Source organism: Protopterus annectens, chromosome 1.part0 (assembly GCF_019279795.1).
Source record: "Protopterus annectens isolate FY-2018-M chromosome 1.part0, PAN1.0, whole genome shotgun sequence".
In the NCBI taxonomy this organism is placed as follows: Eukaryota; Metazoa; Chordata; order Ceratodontiformes; family Protopteridae; genus Protopterus; species Protopterus annectens.
Genome location: NC_056725.1, coordinates 1,965,891,261 through 1,965,905,306, shown reverse-complemented (window position 1 = coordinate 1,965,905,306; position 14,046 = coordinate 1,965,891,261).

Below are 14,046 nucleotides of genomic sequence, written 5' to 3'. Positions count from 1 at the left end.
TTTACCTATGGTTAATTGCACCTGGATGGTCTCCGATGCTTCGTGCATTGCCACTAACCTGAGGGTGTGGGGTATCTTTATGAATATGGATACTCCCCTCTTTTGTGGGTTGTCCGGATTTTGGGGGGGGGCATGATATGAGGTATAACCTGATAGTGCTGGGGTGCTCTCAGGAGCCTTGAACCAGGTTTCAGTCACAGCACAAACATCGATGTTCTCCATACTGAGGAGGGCTTCGAGATGCGCATCTTGAGGTTTAGACTTCTGGCATTTAGTTTTTCCATTTTGTTTTCTAGGGTGGTAGGTTTATCATTTGAGCCTTGCCTAAAAAGGCACTATGGGGTGGCAAGAGCCTTTGCCAATATCCAGAAGCCCAGGGTGACAGGTGCAAGCCGTCCCTTTCAAGCATGTCATCCCAGGCAGACAGACATTTAGAATGACACCAGTAATTAAGCCAATTATTAAAGCTGATCATTTTGTCTCTGTATTGTGGCATCATTCTTGGTGAGGGTAGGATACTGCTCAGGGTCAGGGTCATACTGGCCTGGGCTACATAATCTGAGAGCTCCTCTATGTCTCTTTTCATGTAGTCCAGGGAGGTACGTCTCAGGTTCTCACACACACCGGCATGGACAATGACTGAGTCATACTTGAACTTGCTGTGGAGTGACCTGAGTGCTTGTGTTATGTGGCGGATTCTAGCGCCTGACAAGCAGCTAACTGTGATCTTTTCCTTGTTCAGTCTGGTGAGAGGGACGTCAGTGTGTCTGACTATGGAGTCACCTATAACAAGTGTGTCTGGCATTGTGTTTGGCCTTGAGGGCTGTGACTGTTTAGCACACTGACTTTGAGAACTATGTGTTGCATGTCTTATGTCTTGAGGTGGCAGTTGATCAATAGACACTGATAATTTATCAAATTGCCTAATTATCAGTATCAGATATGGCCTGTTTGAATCCCTAATTAACCTCTTTAATCTAAGCCTCTAAAAAGTTAACATTTCTGAAGCCCAGAAGGCAGCTATTGTGATAGCATTATAGGCTCATAGGACAATACTAGGCTACTGGCCCAGAGGCCCTTATAAGCCTAGCCAAGAATTTCACCAATTTTCCTACAAAGTCACCACCTGTTTCCCCTGTCCAGCAAGGACACAGGTGGGATTCCAGGGGTGTATTTTCTGTTTTCCATGCAGCCATCTAAGTTCCTCTTAAAGAGGGCTAATAAGGTACTCTGCTTGACCTAGAGAGGGAGTCTATTCCACAGATAGGGGAGTCTTTGGGACATAAATCTATCCCACCAATAAATTCTATTAATGTTAAAAAATAGGTTGAGGCCTTGCATGTATGTTGCATGAGTGGAGTTTGACATACAGATATGCAGCAACTCCATCATGTCTGGGTCTGAAATGGCCTTGTATGCCAGACACAAGTCACCTCTGAGCAGTCTGTAAGAGACTGAGCAGAGGGACAGGGCTTTTAACCTATCTGTATAGGATAGATGTTTGAGAACCTCTGTGGTATCTCCAGCAGCTGCTGCATGTGCTTGGCAAGGTACATGCTGAAGGGGCGACATTGTACTCGATAATGGGTCTGATAAGGGAGGAGTACAGGGATGTTATGACTTCCTTGTTCCTGGATGAAATACCCTTACTTATGAGGTGGGCCATGTAGAAAGTCTTCTGTACAATAGAGGCAATGTGGTGGTCAAAAGTCGGGTTCCTATCAACCTGGATGACCAAGTCTCTCATGACTGATTGCATGATGAGTAGGTTTCTATTAATGTGATAATTAGTGGTGATGCCATTTTCCCCAATGGGGATATTGATACATTTCTTAGCATTCAGTTTGAGGCCATGCTTCTGGTAGCAGTCATTAGTTTGTTAAGACCCTCTTGGAGGATGTTCACATCACTAGGGTAATTTAAGGCACCACCTAGCTTGCAGTCATCTGCAAACTTGTTCAGCCACAAACCACTGGTTTTGGCTTGCACCTCAGAAAAGTATATCCCAAACAGTAGAGGACCCCAGACTGATCCTTGGGGTATGCTGCTCCTTACTGGTCTACTACTAAAGGTGGCTTCCCCTATTTTGACTGAGTGGATTCTATCAGTGAGTCAGTTAGCTATCCATCTAGTAACAAAAGGGTTGATGCCTAACTGGGAGAGTTTATCTATTATGACTGAGTGAGGAATAGTGTTGAAGGCTTTAGTTAGGTCAAGGTGGGTGGTGTGCACCATCTTCCCTTCATCCATGGCTTTGTTGACTGTGTCAAAGAAGCTGACCAAGTTTAACAGGCATGATCTCCCTTTAACAAAACCAAAGTGTGTGGGTTCAAGCATTTGGAGGGAGCCAATGTCATTGTTTATAAGGTCCATGATAATGCGTTCCATGGCCTTGCAGATCAGGCTAGTTGCCTGAGTCAATGGATGCTCCACCTTTGTGTAGAGGAATGACAGTGGCTTTCCTCTTTTTGGCTGGGATGAAGCTGGTGCTCAGGCTTTGGTTGAATAGAGTGCCTAATGCTGTTGAGAGTTCATGCCTGAGTTCATGTAGGATGCAGACAGAGATGTAGTCAGGTCCCATGGAGGCTGTATTTTTTGCCTTTGAGAGGGTATTAAAGACCTGCTCTCTGGTGATGGGAGGAGGGGGCAGTTGTTGGGGATGTCCTGGTTTACTGATGGGGGAGTGAGGTTTTCACTGATCCTATCTACTGCATTTATGTATTTGGTGTTCTTTGACCACCAGTTCAGAGCAGACTTGGGTATTACATTTGAGACTGCAAACATATGTGAAAAAGGCCTTGTGATTGTCCTTAGTAGATCTGGCCAATCTGAACTCGAAGTTAGCCTTAGGGGATTTCACCAGTGACCTTATTTGCTTATTCAGACAAAGCAGAGATTGCTTCCAACTTGGAACCTGCTCCTTCTTGGTCCTGGACAGCAATTTGTTTCCTTTTATTATAGAGTGTGTTTATTGCTGCTGTCCAACAGACAGGTTTACTCTTCCTCGAAGAAGATGATTTGGTCCTGTCAGGTATTGCTGAGTCAATGCAGTTATGTAGGTGCTCATTTATTTTCTTGCTGTAGACTTAAACATTAGTGCTAGTTCCAGCTAAAGGGATGGTAGCTGTGAAGCTGCTTATACTGCTCTCAGAAGGATGTAGTCAGCTTTGGAAAAGTTTTTTGATTGGCCCTGGAAAGGGCAGGGTCAGGGAGATGGTGACTTCAAAAGTGATCACTTTATGGTTGGATCTTACCAAAGAGGATGATACTGTAGGGGTGCTACAGTGGCTATTCATGTTGGTTAGTACCAGGTCCATGATATTTTCACCTCTTATGGCGGTGTCCACCAGCTGATCTAATGCATTGGCACTGACAAAGTCAAGGAATCTCTGAGTATTCATGTTTGGGCTTGAAGAGGTCTTCCACTCTATAGTTGGGTAGTTAAAGTTGCCCAGGATCAGGGTAGAGGGTTGAATCTTGATGGATTCAAGTAAGTCCAGATAGGGGGATTAGGCATCCTGATTCATGGTTGAGAGTCTGTAGCTAGCTTGATTTGAATATGTGTTTTGTCAACAGTTAACTGCACCTGGAGTGTCTCCTGTATGCCATACTGTTTGATGAGCCGGGAGGTGTGTATATCTTTGATAAATATTGAAACTCCACCTCCTTTGGTTTGCAGCCCTCCATTTGGGGACTGAAAGTATGGTAGGATGAGTAATCCTGGTAAGGCTGGGGTGCTATCTGCAGCTTTGAACCAGGTTTCAGTGTCTGCACACATGTCAGCATCTTACAGGGTGAAGAATGCTTGCAGTGAGTGCAGTTTCATGTTAAGAATCCTAATGTTTAGCAGCATGACCTTTACATTTTGTTTAGAATAATTTTTCATGTTGGTAATTTTATCCTCATGACTTTGTCTAAAAAAGGCAATATGGGGGAGGCAAGAGCCATTGCTGGAAGCCTGAAGCCCAGGCAAGATAAATGAAGGTCATCTCTGGCAAAGCATCATGGTTTGTCAATCATTTCCTCCCAGTCAGATTCTGTATCCCCTTAGAATGACACCAGAGACTAAGCCAATTGTTAAAGTCAATCATTTTCTGTTTGTATTGAATTATCATTCTGGGTGACAGTAGGATGCTGCTTATGGCTTGGGACATACCTGCCTAGGACACATACTCAGAGAGGTCAATCATGTCTATCTTCATATTGTCCAGAGAGGCATGTCTCAAGTCATTCACACCAACATGGTCTATGACAGAGTCATAACAGTACCTACTGTTGAGAGGCTTAAGTGCATGTGTGATATGGTGGATTCTAGCACCTGACAAGCAACTTACCATGACTTTCTCCTTGACTAGCCTGATGAAGGGCACATCTGTGTGTCTCATGATAGATTTTCTTATGATTAGTATGCTAGGTTTGTGACTGGGCCTTAGAGGCTGTGACACACAGGCATGTGTACTATGTGAAGAAATGTATCTCTTTCTTTTCTGAAGAAATGGCAAGCAGAGGTCTTTATTTTGCCTCTGAAGAAAATGCCCAAAAGTGACCAGACAAACTCCGTACTACTGTATCTGTTATACTTTTATTTGTCTCAGGACAAATTCTTGCCAAACAGTTAATTCTTTCAGAGCTATTTCAATTCTATTATAACAGAGCTAGACAGATGAATAGACTAAGGCACACTTAGTCTAAGATGTCACCACTGAATGAAATGTACTGTCCAGTTTATATACTCTTTTCAACCAATGTTATTTTTAATGTCCTTGTGACTTGTTCTTCTGGTTTCTGTCTGTGTCATGAAAAAGTCCATGGTTATTTCATGCTCTTTTTTGGTCCTCGCTGTATCTGAATACTTCACAAAAGTTTCTCCACATCATCTTTACGTCACTTGACCTGTCTGCATTTATTTATTTATTTCTGCATCTGAAAGCCAAGAAAGTCAACTTCCTTTTTTTTCTATAACAGGATGCATTTACAGTAATGCCCACAGCTATATGTTATTAATATCTAAGCTGTACATAACTGTTCTTGCAAAGCAAGCCATATTATTTTGAAAACTGCTGTTTGGCCTTGCACATTTCCTTTCACTGTACACACAGTATATTGGGGAAAAGCATTTTAATTTACACAATATCTATCAATTTCCCACTTTTTTTATTTAAGACCTATGAAAATTGTAAGACAATGTACAACAAAATATGATCTTTAGTACTTTGAATCCCTTGGTCTGTTGCAACATACGAATCCCTTGAATTCAATGCTATCTGTTTTTACAATGTTACATTACCAATGGCTGTTACTTGATTAATACTTTTATTAACATAAATCTTAAGAGCAATTAAGTTGTAGTACCCCACCATAGACACATAGCCGTTATTACTTATTTATTTTTAACTGTATTTATGCTTCCTTAAGCAAGTTGTCAGTCTTGCAGTTACACACAAGCTTTTTAAAATCTTGTCAAGTTAACCATTGCTTTAGAAGGCAAAACCTTGTATTAGAAACAAGCATATTTCTTTTGCACTGCATAATTTCATTATTGTTTAGGGAAAAGAATATTTAAAAAAAAAGCAATTTACAGGAAAATGTGATCCTCTGTACTTAATAGCCTTTTTTCATTGTTAACAACAGTTACTTGTTTGACAGTTTTATAACACATCTCTTCTGCTGTATCTGAGATAGCTCCATAAGTTGCATTTGCTATTAACTTTGTAACTTTTTATATTGCCTTAGTGGCAACATGCCAGTGAAAAATTCAGTTTCAGAAATAATGCCATTTTCTATGTCCAGCTGTTTTAAAATCTTTTTATCATGAACCTTCCCTCTTTTTCTGGTGATTTTTTTACCATGTCCTCTAGTAATGTGTGAGTAATTCTCATTACTGGAACTGCATACTCTATGTAACAGAATTTCTTTTCTTTCATCTGTTTCTTAAAAGTAGTATTATGTGTTAACTCCCATGCTGTTTTTATTTTTATTTACAACTATAATATTTTTTAAAGATAAAACCTGGATGTGTAACCTCTACAGGGACTGCACGTAATGGCATTTGTCCCTCTGTAAGGAATGTGGCTAAAAACCCAACAATTTGACTTGTCACATGCCTTTGCAAACAAATTTTGCATGTCCAAAATATATTGAAATCAAGTGTCCGATCATGATGTCCCTGTTCTCATGATTTATTATATCTGAGTAGCTCTTCCCATTTTTTCTTTGCAACTGTTTTAGATTGCCTTGTCTTGTTTATAGATTGCTATTATAGAAACAAATTTAAACTTTCCTAAGACTGTTAGACTGTTACTGTGCTGATACTGTTTGACTGTTATTAACTTACACTGATTTTTATGAACCAACATGGTGTGCTGCTTTTGCTTGGATTTTTATTTACTGAAAAATGCTATTTGTCTAAGTTTTAATGAATCTGTAATTCACTACCTGTATGTATTGCTTTGTATTATTACCCGGATGGCAGTTACACCAGTTTGACTAATGATGTTTTTGCTGTACTAGTTTGTTTATAAGACTGTTTGCTGTTATATTTTATGTAATACATTCTTTTGAAAATATGACATTACAGTCACTGTTTTTTACCAATATTGATCCTGTTTGCTGTCTGCATAAGCTGCCTTTGGAGACATACTGTACTTTTAATGTGTGTGTGTGTGTGGGGGGGGGGGTTGACCCTCTCTTTTTACTATAGAGCCTTTTGTCATTTAGGATTTGTCATAGGTACTGCCTTAAATGTTACTCCATTTCCAGACGTAGATGTGGACTTACATATCCAACATTTAATTGCATTGTTTAGTTTTGCATATACTATTTGTAAATGTATTTACTGTATTTGTATTAACTTTAACTTTACACTGTATCTGTATTAACTTTAACTTTATGTCTGTATGGTTGTAGGTTATTTCTGTGTTTATTTTGAATCTGTCCTGGCTTATTAAACCAGTAAAGTACTGTATCTGTCTGTTAGGCAGAAACTGTTTTTAAAGCTGCATCTGCATTTTGCAGAATGTCATTAACTGTCTGATGGAACTGCGTTAACATAACATTTTGCCTGACCAAAACATTATTTTGTTTTTTCTTTTATGCTATTTAGACTGTCTGTAAAACAGTTATGCGAGTCTAGACACTCACCTGTTTTAGCTGCTTGCTTTGCTTTGCTATTTGCCAAAGCATTTACTGTAGTCTTTCCTGTATATTTTTTATGTCCGTTGATTCTGACAATACTAAACTTTCCCTGTAAATCATTTTGGGAATGAAGATTCATAACCCTCATACTGGAGCATGTTTTAGGGGTTTGCCAACACTGTTGATGATTCCCCTTTCCCCTTCTGACCCAAACTGGCATGTGTAAATGCAAAAAAAAAAAAATTTTTAGTAAAGCATTATTTGAAATAGACCACACCGTGTATGTCAACCATTGTTTAAATGCCAACATATTGAAACAAAATTATTATTATTATTTTTTTTTTATCTTGCCACTGAGGCAGAGTCTATAATAAACAAGACTATTGAGATATATCAGCAGGAGAAATAACTGTCATTTCTGCTGAACCCTGCCCAATGTAAACCTTGCTGGGCTTCTAACTGTTTTGTCAGATTAATCTCTGTAGTTTGTGCCCTTAGTAAATGTTGTTGGGCTCTATCTGATTATGTTAAACCATAAATGTCATTAGGTAAAGTCTGAATGCTATGCTGAGTCTGATTCTCTAAATGGCATTATTGTCCCTTACTACTGTCTCTAGGGAAAATTTGAAAAGCTGTGAAAACCTTTTCTTTAAAAGGGTACTATTAATAGCACATTGTACTATGTTAGAACTTTGTTCTGTTTGTGTATTTGCAATATTTACTATAAATAACATTTTTATGTAGTCTATTACATTACTAACAATAAATGCATGCACTTGTACTCTATGAGATTTAGGTGACTGCAGAAGGGACATTTAACTGTTGTATATGTGAAGAACTAACAAAGCTAGAATCAAACAGATTGTCTATCAGAACAGGATATATCTTATGGTATGGCTTACATACTAGACTCCTGTGACAAGATAGAAGTTAGGAAAGTTACTTCCACATAAAAAAACAGTCTTTATGAATTGGTGTACATTTTATGTATGGATTATAGGCATTTATACATTTACAAACACAACTGTTATCTAATGTCTGAACATCAAACATTTCAGATTTACATTTCATGTCTAACAGAAGGTTTAACCATGTACATTTATATATACAATATGTGGGTACTGTAAAGTTAACTGTCTGTACTTGCATCCATGTTATAACTGTGAAGAAAGTACTGTAATTTATGCAGAAGACAAGCAAGTGATCAGGCTGAAGTCAATCTGGAAAAGGACGGAGTTTCTCCACAGATGAATTGGAGGTGGTCCAACGCAGGACAGCTTCCACGGTGCTCTGTGTCCAGCAACAAAGTACTGGAACTGGAACTGTTTCTCAGTAAAAGCACTGGAACTGTCAGTCTGTTGAACTAACATAGTAAGTAGTAGGGATCCCTCTGTAATATTAACTTTTGGTAACAGATATATGGTCACAGCCACTGGCTAAGGCTCACCACTGAAGAAATGTAAAGCAGAAGTCTTTATTTTGCCTCTGAAGAAAATATCCAAAAGTGACCAGACAAACTCCGTACTACTGTATCTGTTATACTTTGTCTCCGAACAAATTCTTGCCAAACAGTTAATTCTTTCAGAGCTATTTCAGTTCTATTATAACACAGCTAGACAGATGAATAGACTTAAGCACACTTAGTCTAAGACGTCACCACTGAATGAAACATACTGTCCAGTTTATATACTCTTTTCAACCAATGTTATTTTTAATGTCCTTGTGATTTGTTCTCCTGGTTTCTGTCTGTGTCATGAAAAAGTCCATGGTAATTTCATGCTATTTTTTGGTCCTTGCTGTATCTGAAGACTTCACAAACGTTTCTCCATGTCATCTTTCCGTCACTTGACCTGTCTGTATTTATTTATTTATTTCTGCATCTGAAAGCCAAGAAAGTCAACTTCCTTTTTTTTATAACAGGATGCATTTACAGTAAAGCCCTCAGCTATATGTTATTAATATCTAAGCTGAACATAACTGTTCTTGCAAAGCAAGCCATATTATTTTGAAAACTGCTGTTTGGCCTTGCACATTTCCTTTCACTGTACACACAGTATATTGGGGAAAAGTACTTTCATTTACACAATGGGCCGGATTCACGAAACCTCCATGTAAGACTTAATATGTCTTACTCAGTGGCTGCAGTTGAACGGTATGTTATCAGCGTGCAATGAATATTCATGAGGGCATGCTGACTCATCCATAACTCTTACACGGACTGATTAGGCAAGCAGGGGGCGTGTCCGACTGCCGAGCAGTCTAAAAATCCACGCCCCTGCAAGGTTTTAAAAAGCATAATGTCAACAGACAAGAACGAGTCCGCTCAAATGTACTTGCACTCAACACCACACTCCCTGACACTGTAAACCCCCATCAGAGTTATAAAACAGAAAAAATATATTTTTTTAAATCCACGATATAGCTGCCCATATTTGTGCTTGTTTGCGTGGGTGTGCCCATTGCTTAACCACAGTTAGCAATTGTGACACTGAAGATCATATAAGAACTACTTATGCAAATTAATCCAAATAGCAATAGCATAATGGTAGAGCGTATGTACAAAGAGAAGGCATTCACAGTTCGAGTCCCACCATTCCCCTTCTTATTTATGTTTTAAATCAGTATTTGAAATAATACCAGACAAATATGATTACAATTTTATTAAAAGCAGTGACACGGTCAATGTATCAGCGAACAAAATATATATTTTGAAAAGACCCACATATACAATAGCCTGCCATTAAGCAACATTTTACACAGCTAAACACAGGTGCCCATAGTTTAATAGTGCTATACCCATCTAAACAGAGGTGCCTATACTTTAATAGCGCTTTATCCAGCTAAATAGAGTTGCCCATAGTTTAATAGTGCTTTACCCAGCGTAATAGAGTTGCCCATCCTTTAAAAGCGTTTTGCCCAGCGCAATGTGTTTGCACGGACGTGCACACCAACCAGGGCACAATAGGGCACAGTGGAGCAACATAGAGCTAAGTTGCTTAAACGCGGCCACACCCCCTAGCCTGTCTAGACAGTATTAAAATAAAAGAATGACAAAGTTTGAACCCAGGACCCTTTGCATCATAATCAAAGTACAGAACCACTAATCCATGACAACATAGGGAAAACAGCCACTATTAACATTCATAAACTTAGGAATGGTAGTTTAACCATTACTAAGCAGGTCTGCAGTCAGCCGAGAATTTTACAAAATGGCCAATCACAAAAAAGTGCGGAAAATTCAGCATATTTAAGCCCCACAGGTGGGAATACACGCCATAACTGATTGTAGCTCACATCTGCAGTCAGAATGTCTGGTGGTGGAGAGGGAGCGCGCTTCCAAGCACAGAGATGGGGCACCGAGGAGTCCAAATACATGGTTTGGCTCCTAGTCCACCATCACCAGGCAAGACTCCTGCAGGGCCAGTTCCAAGGGACAGAGTACAAGGCAGAGGCTTGGAACCGGTTAGCTCGTGACCTCACCAGTGCCACAGGCGTTCCCCGGACTGGTGAGCAGGTCCGTCACCACCATGCGGACCTGAAGAGACAAAAGTAGGACTGCCTGAACCAGTGGATACAGGAGGCCCATGGGATGCAGGATGCCCCAGTACTGTGAAGAGAAGACACCGCTTGCATGTCAGAAAAGGTGTAGTAATAGAAATGCTCTGAATCACCCAAAGTCTGAACTGCAAAATGTCTGAACTATATGACAGGTGTATCCCAGTTATATGTATCTTTCCCTGAGGCTGTTCAAATATATACGTGAGAGTATCTGAGGCCTGGAAGAGTCAGAAACAGACAGGCATATCAACTTGTCTGCTGTTACACACTCTGCAAATAGCTGTAGAATGAATCCCACAAGCATGCCCTTATGTAGAAGTACAACACAGAAATAGCAAAGGATGTAGCCATGTACTGCTAGCAACCACTTGTGACAATGCCATTGTTCAAGTGCTGAAAAGACTGCTGTGGTGCACAGTCAAAGAATACTAGGCTGACCTCTGTCTACCATCTGGATATGTCCACAGGTGGGAGCTACTCAGGCAGACTACAAGCCTTCATAGACTTACAGGTACACAGCAACTCTACATGTTCAGTAAGATAAACATCACATGATAATAAATAATGCACACTGCAGTTCTGCACCCCTACCCAAAGGTACTATATACCTGTGTAGTCAGGCACTACCAAGGATGTAGGTAGGCATGCACAGTACAGAAATATGTCCAGTCGTCCTGAGCAGACTGTGCTAATGCCAACACAAACCACAAACTGTTCAGATGTGAGTAACATACTAATGACAGTATAGCAGTTCACAAACAGTGCATGTGCCTGACATTCATAATTGGTAGTACAACATACTTAGATGTCCTCACCACTCTCTCAGGGGTGGAAGGTTTCAAATATCCCACCTAATGTATTGCATATGCACAGCTGTTGCTGGTAAAGAAATGGGCAGCTATGGACCTTCTTCACACCCATCGTGTACATCTCAAGCTAGTTTCCCTACTGTCTTCCCCTCTTTGAGCACCCTTTATCACCACATTCCTATCTCCCCATTTACTTTTCTGTCAAAGACATGAGCGCAGGATTTAGCGGGAGTGAGCACTTGTAAACAGTAGTAAGCGGGTTTGCACCAGTGTGCGTATGTGTGCGCCTAGCTTAGCATTGCTAAGATATGATAAGCTATGCCAAGCTTAGCTTACTATTGCTAACATAAAATAAGCTAAGCTAAGCTTAGCTTAGTATTGCTAAAATACAATAAGCTAAGCTAAGCGTTGCTTAGCATCGCTAAGCTTCACACAAACCCGCGCCAACTCGCTTACAACTGCATAAAAGTGCCTTTGTCACTCTGCATGACAAGGCCCTTGTATTGCTCAGCAGCAAAATAAAATACTCTTGTCAGTTTCAAACCCCACACTTTGGACTAACCAGTCTGAAAAAGTACCACTAAGCCACAGCAGATATACAATAACTTGGTGCTGAAAGAAATATAACATGCAATACAAGGAGTGCATGTAAAGGGAAAATAGGAAAGCCATAGGAATACATTGCAATAAAGAAATATAACATGCATTACAAGGAGTGAATGTAAAGGGAAAATAGGAAAGCCATAGGAATACATTGCAATAAAGAAATATGACATGCATTACAAGGAGTGAATGTAAATGGAAAATAGGAAAGCCATAGGAATACATTGCAATAAAGAAATATAACATGCATTACAAGGAGTGAATGTAAAGGGAAAATAGGAAAGCCATAGGAATACATTACAATAACTACTGTTGTATGCCAGTTAATTCCCTAATTCCAAAAGAAAGTACATACTCCCATGTATCCAGTGTTAGCATTAGGAGGTGTGAGTAAACTTACACACTGAGAAGAGTGTACTGGAAGAAGCAACAGTCAGGTTTCAGTACAACATGCATTTCACTGGCTACAACCCAGCTTCAGATATGAGACATATACCAACCTTCTGACCAACACAACAGTGTCCACAGCAAACAAGCATGGTCCCCACCTTGCAAAACTGAAAGGCTTATGCCTACCTAACCTATCATTTTATAGCAGTGTCCTGAAATTACAGTGAGAACTGCAATTACCACACAGCAGGCTGCATGCAATTACTAAATGGTGGGCACCAACTGGTGCAGAGGTCATCACATGCACATGTGCAGATACCTACAGAAGCAGCCTGTACTTGCTGCCCACACATGCAATAATATCATTGCAGCAACTGGAGAGAGATAGAGTGAGTGAGAGAGACAGACAGACAGACAAACAAAGAAACAAATAGAGGTAGTTGGAGACCAACCCAATAAATAACAACAAACAGAGGTGGTTGGAGACACCAACCAAAATAAAAGAAAAACAACAAACAGAGGCAGTTGGAGACATCAAACAACCAACAAAAACAAAAAAACAAAAAAAAAAACAAACAGAGGCAGTGGAAGACACCAACCTAAACAAATAAAAAAAAAACATCAACAAGTACAACAGACTGAGGTGAGAAATACAAAGGTAAGGTATGTAACACAGATGTATTTGCTGGCATCCGAATGATGTGTCTGAAGGGTACTCAACATTCTGTGAACACTCCTTATGTGGTAGCAGTCCATATCTATATGTATATGCAGATGTGCAAAGGGCAAGGGACATACTGCAACTGTTAGTGAAGGCTGGACATATATATGTATTTGAAGGTTGCTATGTGCACATATCTATGTAGATTGTAGTGTGTGGCATGGAAAACAGCAAGCAGTGCAGGTATATGTCATGTGGTGGTTAAATGCTGTGGGACTGAGTTACAGCCAGTGAGGTCTGCTACGGCTATACGGCCTGAGGACAGTGAAATGCATTCTGCACAACACTGTGCAATATTATTACATAATTGTATGTTTCACAACTGTTCCATAATTGATATTCCCACCATGAATGGTGGGAAGTATATGTGCATATATGTGCATGTATATGTACAGCAGTGGCTGCTTACAAGTATGTGTGTATATATATATATATATATATATATATATATATATATATATATATATATAAATGTATATATATATATATATATATATATATATATATATATATATATATATATATATATATATATGTATGTGTATATACACACACACACACACACATATATATATATATATATACACACATATATATATATATATATATATATATATATATATATATATAGATAGATAGATATAGATATATGTATACATATAGATATATACATATATACATATATAGATATATATAGATATAGACATATGTAGATATATAGATATATACAGATATATATGGATATCTATGGATATATATAGATATGTATGTATATATATATATATATATATATATATATATATATATATATACATATATATATATATATAT